The 12860-nt window shown below is 52.8% G+C and overlaps 1 protein-coding gene across 1 annotated transcript in view; it reads left to right on the forward strand.

The window, feature by feature from the left end:
- The window catches only part of LOC135305580 (zinc finger protein 7-like), a gene marked incomplete at its 5' end in the record, with an annotated part of 49438 nt that overhangs the window by 34360 nt on the left and 2218 nt on the right, over positions 1-12860 (forward strand). The window lies entirely within an intron of this gene.

The following is a 12860-nucleotide window of genomic DNA, read 5'->3' on the forward strand; positions in this document are numbered from 1 at the left end:
TGGTGATGGAGCTCTTGTCCTCTGGGAATACAGTAGCCAAGGTGCTCTGGTGTCACAAGTCTCAGCTTATATCCAGGTAGGAACGGTTGGCTCCTTCCCCTGGGCGGAGCATCCCACAATGGGATGATGTCATTTTACCAGTCCTGCAGGGACACTCAATGGCCCATTCACAGAAGATAGCCCCTGGAGGGCGTTATCAGGGCTGAGTCATGGAAGAGATAAAGAACACTGCCCTGTCTGTTTATAACAGTTTGTGAAGATGGTGATGGAAAACATGCATTTGGTTGCATCTTGCACTGCAACCTGAAACAGTGGGGTAATCCCTGCTGGGGAGGTGAACACCACCCCCCTTACCCAAACTGGCTCAGGTGTAAAACCGCCATGCACACAGGGGACAATGTCACACTTGCTGCACCCCAGGGGAGGTCTCTGTCCCTGTCACTCCCTTGCCCTCCCCCATTTTTTCTCTTTTATTCCATCTCTCTCTACCTCACATTTACTGTTCAATAAAATCCACTTTGCATTTGGTCTCGTTAGCACCTTAACTGGGGCAGAAGAATCTCTAACAATTTTCTTAACCAGATTGTGTACAATATTTTGGCACAGTGAGTTCAGGCACTGTTCTCTGACCTTGACAACAGCATGGTTCCCTCCTCTGTTGGAGGAGGGCTCTTTCTTTCCAGAGGACCTCTTGGAAACTTGGATGCAAATTCCTCTGAGCGACTTGTGGGAGAACTGATGAGGAAAATGGCTGTTGTGGGTGGCCAGTGTAAAGAAAATATTTTGTTGTCTTTCCATGAAATGTTTATTAAATCACTGGAGGAAAGTGAGCAAATGTTACCATTGAGGCTGACAAGGTTCATTCAGGTTGAGGAACACAAGGCTACTAAACGTCCCAGAAGAAGCCCAGCTCAAGTAGCTAAATTCCTGAATAACTCCAGAATTCTGAGGCTTGGGGACTTTGCCAAATGTGAGAATCATTATTTTCTGTGTCCCTGTCACCTTTCTCACAGCCACACAGATTTTTTCCTTCCTTTCAATAATCTCTATTGGGTCAAATTTTCACTTTTTTTTTTTTTTTCTTTTATCAGAATCTTCCAGCAGCTGAGCTGGAGCTGTGCAGGAACCAATGAAATTTGGAATTGACACAGAATTGCTTCTGTTGTTGGTTTATTAATGTTTGGGATTTATTTGTATTTTACTCACATGTGACTTGTGAGAAAATCAAATATTCATCAAAGTGATTTATGCAGATTGAAGTTTGATTTCTGCCAAGTTTATTTTGTCCAGTGCTCAGGGGATGCTGGAAGGGTCTCTGTGCCTCTCACCCTGGGGGATGCTTGGGAAGGGCTTGGGGGGGGTTGTCCCTCTCACCCCAGGCCGTTCTTGAGGGGGTGTCCCTGTCCCCCAGGGGGTGTTCCTGTCCCTGTCACCCCAGGCCATTCCCCAGGGCGTCTCCATCATTCTCACCCCAGGGAATGCCTGGGGGCTCTCCGTCCCTCTCAGCCCCATGCCAATGGGGTGCTCAGGGCATTCTCTGTCCCCTCGCCTCAGGGGTCTCCATCCCACTGGCCTCAGGGAATGCTTGTGCAGGGCTGGGGACCAGGGGCTCTGCGTCCCTCTCACCACTGAGGGTGCTCGGGGTTGGGGGGACTCTCCGACCTTCTCATCTGTGGGGAGGCCGTGGGGGTCTCTGTCCCTCTCAGCCCTGGTGTGACCCCTGGTCTTCCCTCTGGTGCCCAGGGACAGGACTGGAGGGAACGGCTGCAGCTGAGTCAGGGCAGGCTCAGGTTGGATGTCAGGAAAAGGTTTTTGCCCAGAGGCTGCTGGGGCACTGCCCAGGCTCCCCAGGGAAGGCTCCCAGCTCCAGGGCTCTCTGAGCTCCAGCAGCGTTTGGACAGCGCTGCCAGGCCCAGGCTGGCATTGTTGGGGATGTGCAACAATGTGCAGGGCCAGCAGTTGGACTCCAGGATCCTGATGGGTCCCTCCCAGCTCAGCCAATTCTGTGGATCTGGGATCCCATTACCCATAGCAACAGGGTCCTGGTGATGGTTGCCTGCTAAGGATCAGATTTGTCACAGGCCCTCAGAAGGGTTCCATGGGGACTTTCCAAGTCTCCAAGCTGTTCAAGAGCTGGAATGTCACAGGCAGAGACAGGGTCTCTATGGACACCTCCCAGGGGTTTCTGGGGTTGGTAAAGAGCCCTGTGCTCAGAGGCAGTCACAGCCATTCCATGGTGAAATCCCAGGAGTCCCCAGGCTGCCAAAGAGCTGGGATGTCCCATTCACAGAGGTTCCTGGCAGAGTGGGAGCTGCAGGCAAAGTTTATTACAGAGGCTCCTGTTGGGTCTCGAGGTGCAGAAAGGAGCCCCAATAGGCCCCCCAGTTTCCCAAATACCCTCAAGGACCTCCAGGATTTGTAAATCCCTGGTGTGAGAGGAGCCATAGAACAGCTGGTTCCAACCCCAGCCCTAGACTTTTCAAGAATTTTTATGTAAAGAATTACAAAGGTGGAATTAGACCTTTATAGAATTTGTCACACAGAATTAAGGCTGGCAAGCTGGAGGTATTTATATATATATTCTATAATGGTAATGATTAGAAACAATTATCTTCAAAATAATCAGAAATATTTATTCTAAGGTATAAGAGCTGTAACATATTATATTGTATAGAGCACTAGGCAGTGATTTCAAAGCAATTTTATTAAAGCAAAACTAGTAATTAAGCAGAACAAGGATGGTGGGACTGAGTCCTTTGGCTCAGCCTGGAGCTGTGACCTTGAGCAGTGTTCCCACTGCAGGGAGGAATCTCCACACTCCGCAAGAAGGGAAATGTCAGGAGGTGCTGCTGTTAAAATTTGGGACGGGGCTTTTCTAGTCTGAAGTGCTGCCCTGTCAGTCAGATGTGCACAGGCTGGTCCATCTTGGCAGCTCTGCGGAAGCTCTCAGTGCTGTCCCTTGGGTGTTCCTTTCTCTGGGGATTTTTCCAGCTCTGCCACAGCTCCAGCTCCCTCTGAGAATGTGGAACTTTGAGATGGAGGAGTCAGGCTGGTTTCAGCTTTATTCACCCCAAAAGCAGCATGACACCCTCCTTCATTTCCCACTGGGGGCTTTGTAAACAGGGCCTTGCTGGAGTTGTTGGAGCCCATTGCAGGCAGAGCCTCCTGCTCCAGCAGGAACTGCCTTTCCTGTGCCAGGAGCAGGGCAGGTCCCGCTGCAGGAAAAGCCCCAGGCCAGCCCCAGCACAGGGAAGGGCTCGGGCACAAGGGCAGAGTGCCGTGCTGGCAGCTGTGCCAGGCAGAGCCTGAGGCACCAAAGGCACCTTGGCAGCAGCAGCTGCTTGCAGGCCATGGCCAGAAGCCTCCCTTGGCAGCCTGGTGGCCAGCACTGCAGAGCGGCTGCCTCAGGGCTCATTTCTGCCTGGGCTCTGAAAAGCCACTTCTGCTCCAGGAGCCTGCCTGGGAAGCCATTTGCCCCAGCACCTTGGGCACAAGATATGAATGACAAAACTCTTCATGGCAGCAGAGACAAGGCAGGGGCAGAGGAAAGGGGAGAGCCAGGCCCAGGGGACAGGGCTGCCATGGTGATGGCTGTGAGGTCCCTGCCCCTGCAGCAGCCTGGCTGCCCTCAGCAGACATTCTGGCCAGAAGTGTTGTGAGGGCACCCAGCACATCAGAGAACCCACACAACAGGAATTCTGTCCTTGGGGATGAGGTTGTTTCGCTGGGTCAGGTTGCACAAAGTTCCTGCTCTTGGATAATTCCTGAGATGGGGAATCCAGTTCTGTGGAAGAACAGTTGCAGTTTTCTTCCATTCTCATCGCTGTAAAATATTTCCTCTTTCTAACAAATGTAAATCCACCCTCATTCAGTTTAAAGATACTGACCATTGTTCTGCCACTGCAAGATTTGGGAGAAAATAATTTTGGCTATTGTTTCCATTTTCAAAGACTTTGGAGAGGACCCTTGTCCCTGCTCAGCAGCCTGGCGGGGCTGCCCCATGGTGCTGCCCTTGGCATTGCACATCCCCACATGCCAGAGCCCATCCCGGGAAGAGCCCTGAGCAAGGAGGGAGGGACAGGATCTGCCTGGCCAGGGGCTGGGGCTCAGGCCTTGGCCCTTTGCCTACCTGAAACACATCCAGGTTTGCTCAGCACCAGAGACACCTTTGCCTTGTTTGTCCCCAGCTGTCATCACTGCCTGCAGTGTTCTGCTCTATCTGGAACCTGGGGACACTTTCACAGTCGTGTCCCTCAGTGGGACCCATTAATATTTTAAGAAACTTCAGAGTTTCAATTTAACCTTGAGTTCTTGAAAAGTTCTTTGAAGACTCTCTCAGGGGCTGAGTCTGATGTAAACAACACCAAAGCCCTGAGAGAGTCATTAAAGTTTTCCAAGTCCAATTATGGAGAAATATTTCAAAGAGCTTGTAAGACATACACATGCCTGTTTTAAAGGGTTTCTTTTATTACATTTCTCTTTAGATCAGAGGTTATTGCAGCATTCTGTGATTGATATTGACCCAGGGTCTCTCCTCAGGCGCTCTGGCCTGCTCAGAGAAGTTGTGCCTTGAGCTCTGACCCAGTGTGGACAGCCTTGCTCCACATTCCCCAGCCCCATCCTGTCTGTCCTCACTCACCTGGGACCTGCTGTGCTTGCAGAGCTGGCTGCACTCAGCCTAAGAGGGGTTTTCCCTTTTTGAAGCAATCTCAAACTCCTGACTTTCGCCACTGAACACAGACACACTCCTCAGGTGTGTGCCAGCCCAAGGTGCCACCAAAACCACTGCAGAGCTGCCCTGGGCCAGCTGTGAGGGTGGATCATCAGCCCAAGCTGCACTGGGCCACTGCAAGGGGCTGTGGCCATGGACACTGCCCTGACCCCACTGCTGGGTTTGGCTGACACGGCAACCCTGAGAAATTAAACTGTGCTTGGAAACACTGGGGAGGACTGGGACATACTGGGAAACACTGGGAACACTGTAGGAGACACTGGGATATACTGGGATTCACACTGCGGAGGACTGGGACAACCTGAGAACACAAGGAATGCTGAGGGAGAATCTGGATGGACTGGGATGGACTGTGGGGGTACACTGAGACACAGTGGGACATGCTGGAACATACTGGGATATACTGGGAGTGACACTGGGAGTGACACTGGGGCATGGGACATTGCAGGGAAGACTGGGAGACACTGGGGCATACTGTGGATGGCATTGGGAGGAACTGAGAGGGACTGGGAATGAACTTATGTGTATTGGGACAAATGGTCTCTACTGGGAGGGCCTGGAGGGGCATAGTGGATGTGCTTGGTTGTACTGGGGATGAACTGGGCAATACTGAGAGGGACAGGAGGGATTGAATGGGCTGTTCCCACCTCTGCCGTCTCCCATTTGCCAGAGCTCCCGTCCATCACCGCTCACAACCAAACAGCCCAAGGGATCGGGGCCTCAAGGGCAGAGCCTGATGTCAGTGCCATCTTTTCGGTTTTTCCTACAACTCCTGTCATGCTCCAGTCGCAATTGAGCCCCACTGGAGCCGGGACTGCAACGCTCGTCATGCCCCGCGCTCCACAGAGCCCACCCCGGCATCCACCCCCCATCTGTCCCATAAGTGCCCCCCCGACCCTCCAGGATCCTTCAGTGTCCCTCAGAGCCCATTCGGGACCCCGCAAAAGAGTCCCCGGATCTCCTGAGTGCTCCCAGCCCCACAGATGCCCGGTACAGCCATTTCTGGGAATTCATCTCCTTTCATCCCCCGCGGCCCCAGAGCCCCTCATAACACAGCCCCGCGCCTAAAACTGATGCCGTGCCATGCAATCTAAACAGCCTGATTGGACCTCTCCCAGCGCCCCCTAAATGCTCCCAAACAGTTTGCATTCCAGGGAGGGCACAGAAACGCTGGCTGAGAAATGCTGGGGCACAGCGAGAGGGGCGAGTGCAGCCGGCCAGGGCACAGGAGCAGCACGCACAGGGGGCACAGACTGCAGGACAGATGGCCAAGGGCTGGGCAGGGCTGGCAGGGCCACAGGCACCCAGGCCTTTGTGCCCTGGGCTCGGGCAGCGCCTCTGGAGGCCCCACAGCAGGAACTTTCCTGGCAGGGGCTGCACTTTGGCTCTCCCTCAGCCTCCCTGGCCAGGCTGGCAGGGGCTGCAGGTTGATGGCATTTGTCCTTGCTGCCCCTCACATCCCCCTGCCCCACAGAGAGCCCCGAGCCACCCGTGAGGGACAGGCCCTGCTGGCCCAGGCTGGGCTCAGGGCTTGGCCTTTCTGCTTCCCCCAGCCAGCCCAGGCCTTGCTCAGCATTGCAGTTCCCTGCCCAGAGCCTTGGGCTCCCTGCACTCCTGGCCTCAAGGATCTGCTCTCAGCAGTCCCTGGGGAGCCTTTGGCACTCCCTGCCCTCACTGGGGCCCAGCCATGCTCCAAGGCACTTGGAGTTTTGCTGCTGACTCCTTGAGCAGCTTCTTCATCCTTCTCTCAGTGCCTGAGGCTCCTGGACCCAGCCCCAAATCCACTGTGGGGCTGATTAAAACACAGAAAGCCCTCAGGAACTCTTTGTCTCCCTTCAATTGTCTTCAAGTCTCCAGGGCTTCAGCAGTGATTGGAGTCAGTTTGGAGTTCTGTTAAGGAGGAAGATGTCAAAGTGCACCAAACACATGATGTTTGGATTTAATCATATGGGTGGTTTTTTATTTTTCAATTCAGAAAAGAGGTGATAGAAGCATTCCCGAAGTGATCTTGATGCTGAATGTCTCCTTAGGAGGTCTGGGCACAGAGAAGGATGAGCCCCTTGCAGGCTGACCGTGTTTGGACAAGCTGCTCCTCACCCCCAGCCTCAACATGTCTGACTTCCCGCACCTGGGACTGACATCCCAAAACATAAAAAAGTATGCATTTTTTAAATAAATAAAATTTATTAATTTTAAAAAATATCATTTTAGTTTTTTTAAATTTATATCAGTATTACTCTATATTTTATTACCTTTTATATTTAATAAAAAAAAGTATACATTTTTAGCAATCAAAAAAATTGGTTGTCATTGGTTCTAAATAAAACAATTCCCTTCATTTATTCATTCACCACTACTGGCCATTTATTTCTCCTTAATGCTAATTTTTGCTATTTTTTGACCTTTTGTCATATTTTTTATTATTTTCTCAGACAGGGTAAAGGGGGCCACTTAGGGGTTCCTGGAGATGTTTCTAGGGCACATTTGGGGCAGTTTGGGTCTGGGGAGGGAATTCAGAGAAAACTTGGGAGTCTGGGGGACACTTGGGGCAGCTGGGTGGGCACTTGGAGGGGCACTTAGAGATTCTGAGGGACAGTTCAGGGTCCAGGGGAGCACTTGGCGGTCCACAGGAGCTTTTGGCGGTCAGGGAGGGGAATTTGGGGCCCTTCGGGGTCCAGGCGGGCCCTTGGGGAGCTCGAACGGGGCTCTCTGGGGCGCGGGGGGTGACGGGAGTTGTAGGCGCGGGTATAATACGGTTTAACGGGCCGCAGAGCATCACGGGAGTTCTAGGCGCAGCTGCAATGGCTTTTGGTGATGGTGGGGCATGACGGGAGATAAAGTCCCAGAAGTGGTGGGAACGTGGCGTTTGGTGGTCGGGAAGGCACTTGGGGGACACTTTTGCGTCCGAGCCACAAATTGAGGTCCTCGGGGGGAATGCAAACTGTTTGGGAGCATTTAGGGGGCGCTGGGAGAGGTCCAATCAGGCTGTTTAGATTGCATGGCACGGCATCAGTTTTAGGCGCGGGGCTGTGTTATGAGGGGCTCTGGGGCCGCGGGGGATGAAAGGAGATGAATTCCCAGAAATGGCTGTACCGGGCATCTGTGGGGCTGGGAGCACTCAGGGGATCCGGGGACTCTTTTGCGGGGTCCCGAATGGGCTCTGAGGGGCACTGAGGGATCCTGGAGGGTCGGGGGGCACTTATGGGACAGATGGGGGGTGGATGCCGGGGTGGGCTCTGTGGAGTGCGGGGCATGACGAGCGTTGCAGTCCCGGCTCCAGTGGGGCTCAATTGCGACTGGAGCATGACAGGAGTTGTAGGAAAAACCGAAAAGATGGCACTGACATCAGGCTCTGCCCTTGAGGCCCCGATCCCTTGGGCTGTTTGGTTGTGAGCGGTGATGGACGGGAGCTCTGGCAAATGGGAGACGGCAGAGGTGGGAACAGCCCATTCAATCCTTCCAGTCCCTCTCAGTATTGCCCAGTTCATCCCCAGTACAACCAAGCACATCCACTATGCCCCTCCAGGCCCTCCCAGTAGAGACCATTTGTCCCAATACACATAAGTTCATTCCCAGTCCCTCTCAGTTCCTCCCAATGCCATCCACAGTATGCCCCAGTGTCTCCCAGTCTTCCCTGCAATGTCCCATGCCCCAGTGTCACTCCCAGTGTCACTCCCAGTATATCCCAGTATGTTCCAGCATGTCCCACTGTGTCTCAGTGTACCCCCACAGTCCATCCCAGTCCATCCAGATTCTCCCTCAGCATTCCTTGTGTTCTCAGGTTGTCCCAGTCCTCCGCAGTGTGAATCCCAGTATATCCCAGTGTCTCCTACAGTGTTCCCAGTGTTTCCCAGTATGTCCCAGTCCTCCCCAGTGTTTCCAAGCACAGTTTAATTTCTCAGGGTTGCCGTGTCAGCCAAACCCAGCAGTGGGGTCAGGGCAGTGTCCATGGCCACAGCCCCTTGCAGTGGCCCAGTGCAGCTTGGGCTGATGATCCACCCTCACAGCTGGCCCAGGGCAGCTCTGCAGTGGTTTTGGTGGCACCTTGGGCTGGCACACACCTGAGGAGTGTGTCTGTGTTCAGTGGCGAAAGTCAGGAGTTTGAGATTGCTTCAAAAAGGGAAAACCCCTCTTAGGCTGAGTGCAGCCAGCTCTGCAAGCACAGCAGGTCCCAGGTGAGTGAGGACAGACAGGATGGGGCTGGGGAATGTGGAGCAAGGCTGTCCACACTGGGTCAGAGCTCAAGACACAACTTCTCTGAGCAGGCCAGAGTGCCTGAGGAGAGACCCTGGGTCAATATCAATCACAGAATGCTGCAATAACCTCTGATCTAAAGAGAAATGTAATAAAAGAAACCCTTTAAAACAGGCATGTGTATGTCTTACAAGCTCTTTGAAATATTTCTCCATAATTGGACTTGGAAAACTTTAATGACTCTCTCAGGGCTTTGGTGTTGTTTACATCAGACTCAGCCCCTGAGAGAGTCTTCAAAGAACTTTTCAAGAACTCAAGGTTAAATTGAAACTCTGAAGTTTCTTAAAATATTAATGGGTCCCACTGAGGGACACGACTGTGAAAGTGTCCCCAGGTTCCAGATAGAGCAGAACACTGCAGGCAGTGATGACAGCTGGGGACAAACAAGGCAAAGGTGTCTCTGGTGCTGAGCAAACCTGGATGTGTTTCAGGTAGGCAAAGGGCCAAGGCCTGAGCCCCAGCCCCTGGCCAGGCAGATCCTGTCCCTCCCTCCTTGCTCAGGGCTCTTCCCGGGATGGGCTCTGGCATGTGGGGATGTGCAATGCCAAGGGCAGCACCATGGGGCGGCCCCCGCCAGGCTGCTGAGCAGGGACAAGGGTCCTCTCCAAAGTCTTTGAAAATGGAAACAATAGCCAAAATTATTTTCTCCCAAATCTTGCAGTGGCAGAACAATGGTCAGTATCTTTAAACTGAATGAGGGTGGATTTACATTTGTTAGAAAGAGGAAATATTTTACAGCGATGAGAATGGAAGAAAACTGCAACTGTTCTTCCACAGAACTGGATTCCCCATCTCAGGAATTATCCAAGAGCAGGAACTTTGTGCAACCTGACCCAGCGAAACAACCTCATCCCCAAGGACAGAATTCCTGTTGTGTGGGTTCTCTGATGTGCTGGGTGCCCTCACAACACTTCTGGCCAGAATGTCTGCTGAGGGCAGCCAGGCTGCTGCAGGGGCAGGGACCTCACAGCCATCACCATGGCAGCCCTGTCCCCTGGGCCTGGCTCTCCCCTTTCCTCTGCCCCTGCCTTGTCTCTGCTGCCATGAAGAGTTTTGTCATTCATATCTTGTGCCCAAGGTGCTGGGGCAAATGGCTTCCCAGGCAGGCTCCTGGAGCAGAAGTGGCTTTTCAGAGCCCAGGCAGAAATGAGCCCTGAGGCAGCAGCTCTGCAGTGCTGGCCACCAGGCTGCCAAGGGAGGCTTCTGGCCATGGCCTGCAAGCAGCTGCTGCTGCCAAGGTGCCTTTGGTGCCTCAGGCTCTGCCTGGCACAGCTCCCAGCACGGCACTCTGCCCTTGTGCCCGAGCCCTTCCCTGTGCTGGGGCTGGCCTGGGGCTTTTCCTGCAGCGGGACCTGCCCTGCTCCTGGCACAGGAAAGGCAGTTCCTGCTGGAGCAGGAGGCTCTGCCTGCAATGGGCTCCAACAACTCCAGCAAGGCCCTGTTTACAAAGCCCCCAGTGGGAAATGAAGGAGGGGGTCATGCTGCTTTTGGGGTGAATAAAGCTGAAACCAGCCTGACTCCTCCATCTCAAAGTTCCACATTCTCAGAGGGAGCTGGAGCTGTGGCAGAGCTGGAAAAATCCCCAGAGAAAGGAACACCCAAGGGCCAGCACTGAGAGCTTCTGCAGAGCTGCCAAGATGGACCAGCCTGTGCACATCTGACTGACAGGGCAGCACTTCAGACTAGAAAAGCCCCGTCCCAAATTTTAACAGCAGCACCTCCTGACATTTCCCTTCTTGCGGAGTGTGGAGATTCCTCCCTGCAGTGGGAACACTGCTCAAGGTCACAGCTCCAGGCTGAGCCAAAGGACTCAGTCCCACCATCCTTGTTCTGCTTAATTACTAGTTTTGCTTTAATAAAATTGCTTTGAAATCACTGCCTAGTGCTCTATACAATATAATATGTTACAGCTCTTATACCTTAGAATAAATATTTCTGATTATTTTGAAGATAATTGTTTCTAATCATTACCATTATAGAATATATATATAAATACCTCCAGCTTGCCAGCCTTAATTCTGTGTGACAAATTCTATAAAGGTCTAATTCCACCTTTATAATTCTTTACATAAAAATTCTTGAAAAGTCTAGGGCTGGGGTTGGAACCAGCTGTTCTAAGGCTCCTCTCACACCAGGGATTTACAAATCCTGGAGGTCCTTGAGGGTATTTTGGAAACTGGGGGGCCTATTGGGGCTCCTTTCTGCACCTCGAGACCCAACAGGAGCCTCTGTAATAAACTTTGCCTGAAGCTCCCACTCTGCCAGGAACCTCTGTGAATGGGACATCCCAGCTCTTTGGCAGCCTGGGGACTCCTGGGATTTCACCATGGAATGGCTGTGACTGCCTCTGACCACAGGGCTCCTTACCATCCCCAGAAACCCCTGGGAGGTGTCCATGGAGCCCCTGTCTCTGCCTGTGACATTCCAGCTCTTGAACAGCCTGGAGACTTGGAAAGTCCCCATGGAACCCCTCTGAGGGCCTGTGACAAATCTGATCCTTAGCAGGCAACCATCACCAGGACCCTGTTGCTATGGGTCATGGGATCCCAGATGCACAGAACTGGCTGAGCTGGGAGGGACCCATCAGGATCCTGGCGTCCAACTGCTGGCCCTGCACAGGACACCCCAACAATGCCAGCCAGAGCCTGGCAGCGCTGTCCAAACGCTGCTGGAGCTCAGAGAGCCCTGGAGCTGGGACCCTTCCCTGGGGAGCCTTGGCAGTGCCCCAGCAGCCTCTGGGCAAAAACCTTTTCCTGACATCCAACCTGAGCCTGCCCTGACTCAGCTGCAGCCGTTCCCTCCAGTCCTGTCCCTGGGCACCAGAGGGAAGACCAGGGGTCACACCAGGGCTGAGAGGGACAGAGACCCCCACGGCCTCCCCAGGGATGAGAAGGTTGGAGAGTCCCCCCAACCCCGAGCACCCTCAGTGGTGAGAGGGATGCAGAGCCCCTGGTCCCCAGCCCTGCACAAGCATTGCCTGAGGCCAGCGGGATGGAGACCCCTGAGCATCCCCCAGGGCGAGGGGACAGAGAATGCCCTGAGCACCCCATTGGCATGGGGCTGAGAGGGACGGAGAGCCCCCAGGCATTCCCTGGGGTGAGAATGATGGAGACGCCCTGGGGAATGGCCTGGGGTGACAGGGACAGGGACACCCCCTGGGGGACAGGGACACCCCCTCAAGAACGGCCTGGGGTGAGAGGGACAACCCCCCCCAAGCCCTTCCCAAGCATCCCCCAGGGTGAGAGGCACAGAGACCCTTCCAGCATCCCCTGAGCACTGGACAAAATAAACTTGGCAGAAATCAAACTTCAATCTGCATAAATCACTTTGATGAATATTTGATTTTCTCACAAGTCACATGTGAGGAAAATACAAATAAATCCCAAACATTAATAAACCAACAACAGAAGCAATTCTGTGTCAACTCCAAATTTCATCGCTTCCTGCACAGCTCCAGCTCAGCTGCTGGAAGATTCCGATTTAAAAAAAAAAAAAAAAAAGAAAAAGAAAAAGTGAAAATTTGACCCAATACAGATTATTGAAAGGAAGGAAAAAATCTGTGTGGCTGTGACAAAGGTGACAGGAACACAGAAAATAATGATTCTCACATTTGGCAAAGTCCCCAAGCCTCAGAATTCTGGAGTTATTTGGGAATTTAGCTACTTGAGCTGGGCTTCTTCTGGGACGTTTAGTAGCCTTGTGTTCCTCAACCTGAATGAACCTTGTCAGCCTCAATGGTAACATTTGCTCACTTTCCTCCAGTGATTTAACAAACATTTCACGGAAAGACAACAAAATATTTTCTTTACACTGGCCACCCACAACAGCCATTTTCCTCATCAGTTCTCCCACAAGTCGCTCAGAGGAATTTGCA

This window comes from Passer domesticus, chromosome 8, assembly GCF_036417665.1.
Source record: "Passer domesticus isolate bPasDom1 chromosome 8, bPasDom1.hap1, whole genome shotgun sequence".
Classification (NCBI taxonomy): Eukaryota; Metazoa; Chordata; class Aves; order Passeriformes; family Passeridae; genus Passer; species Passer domesticus.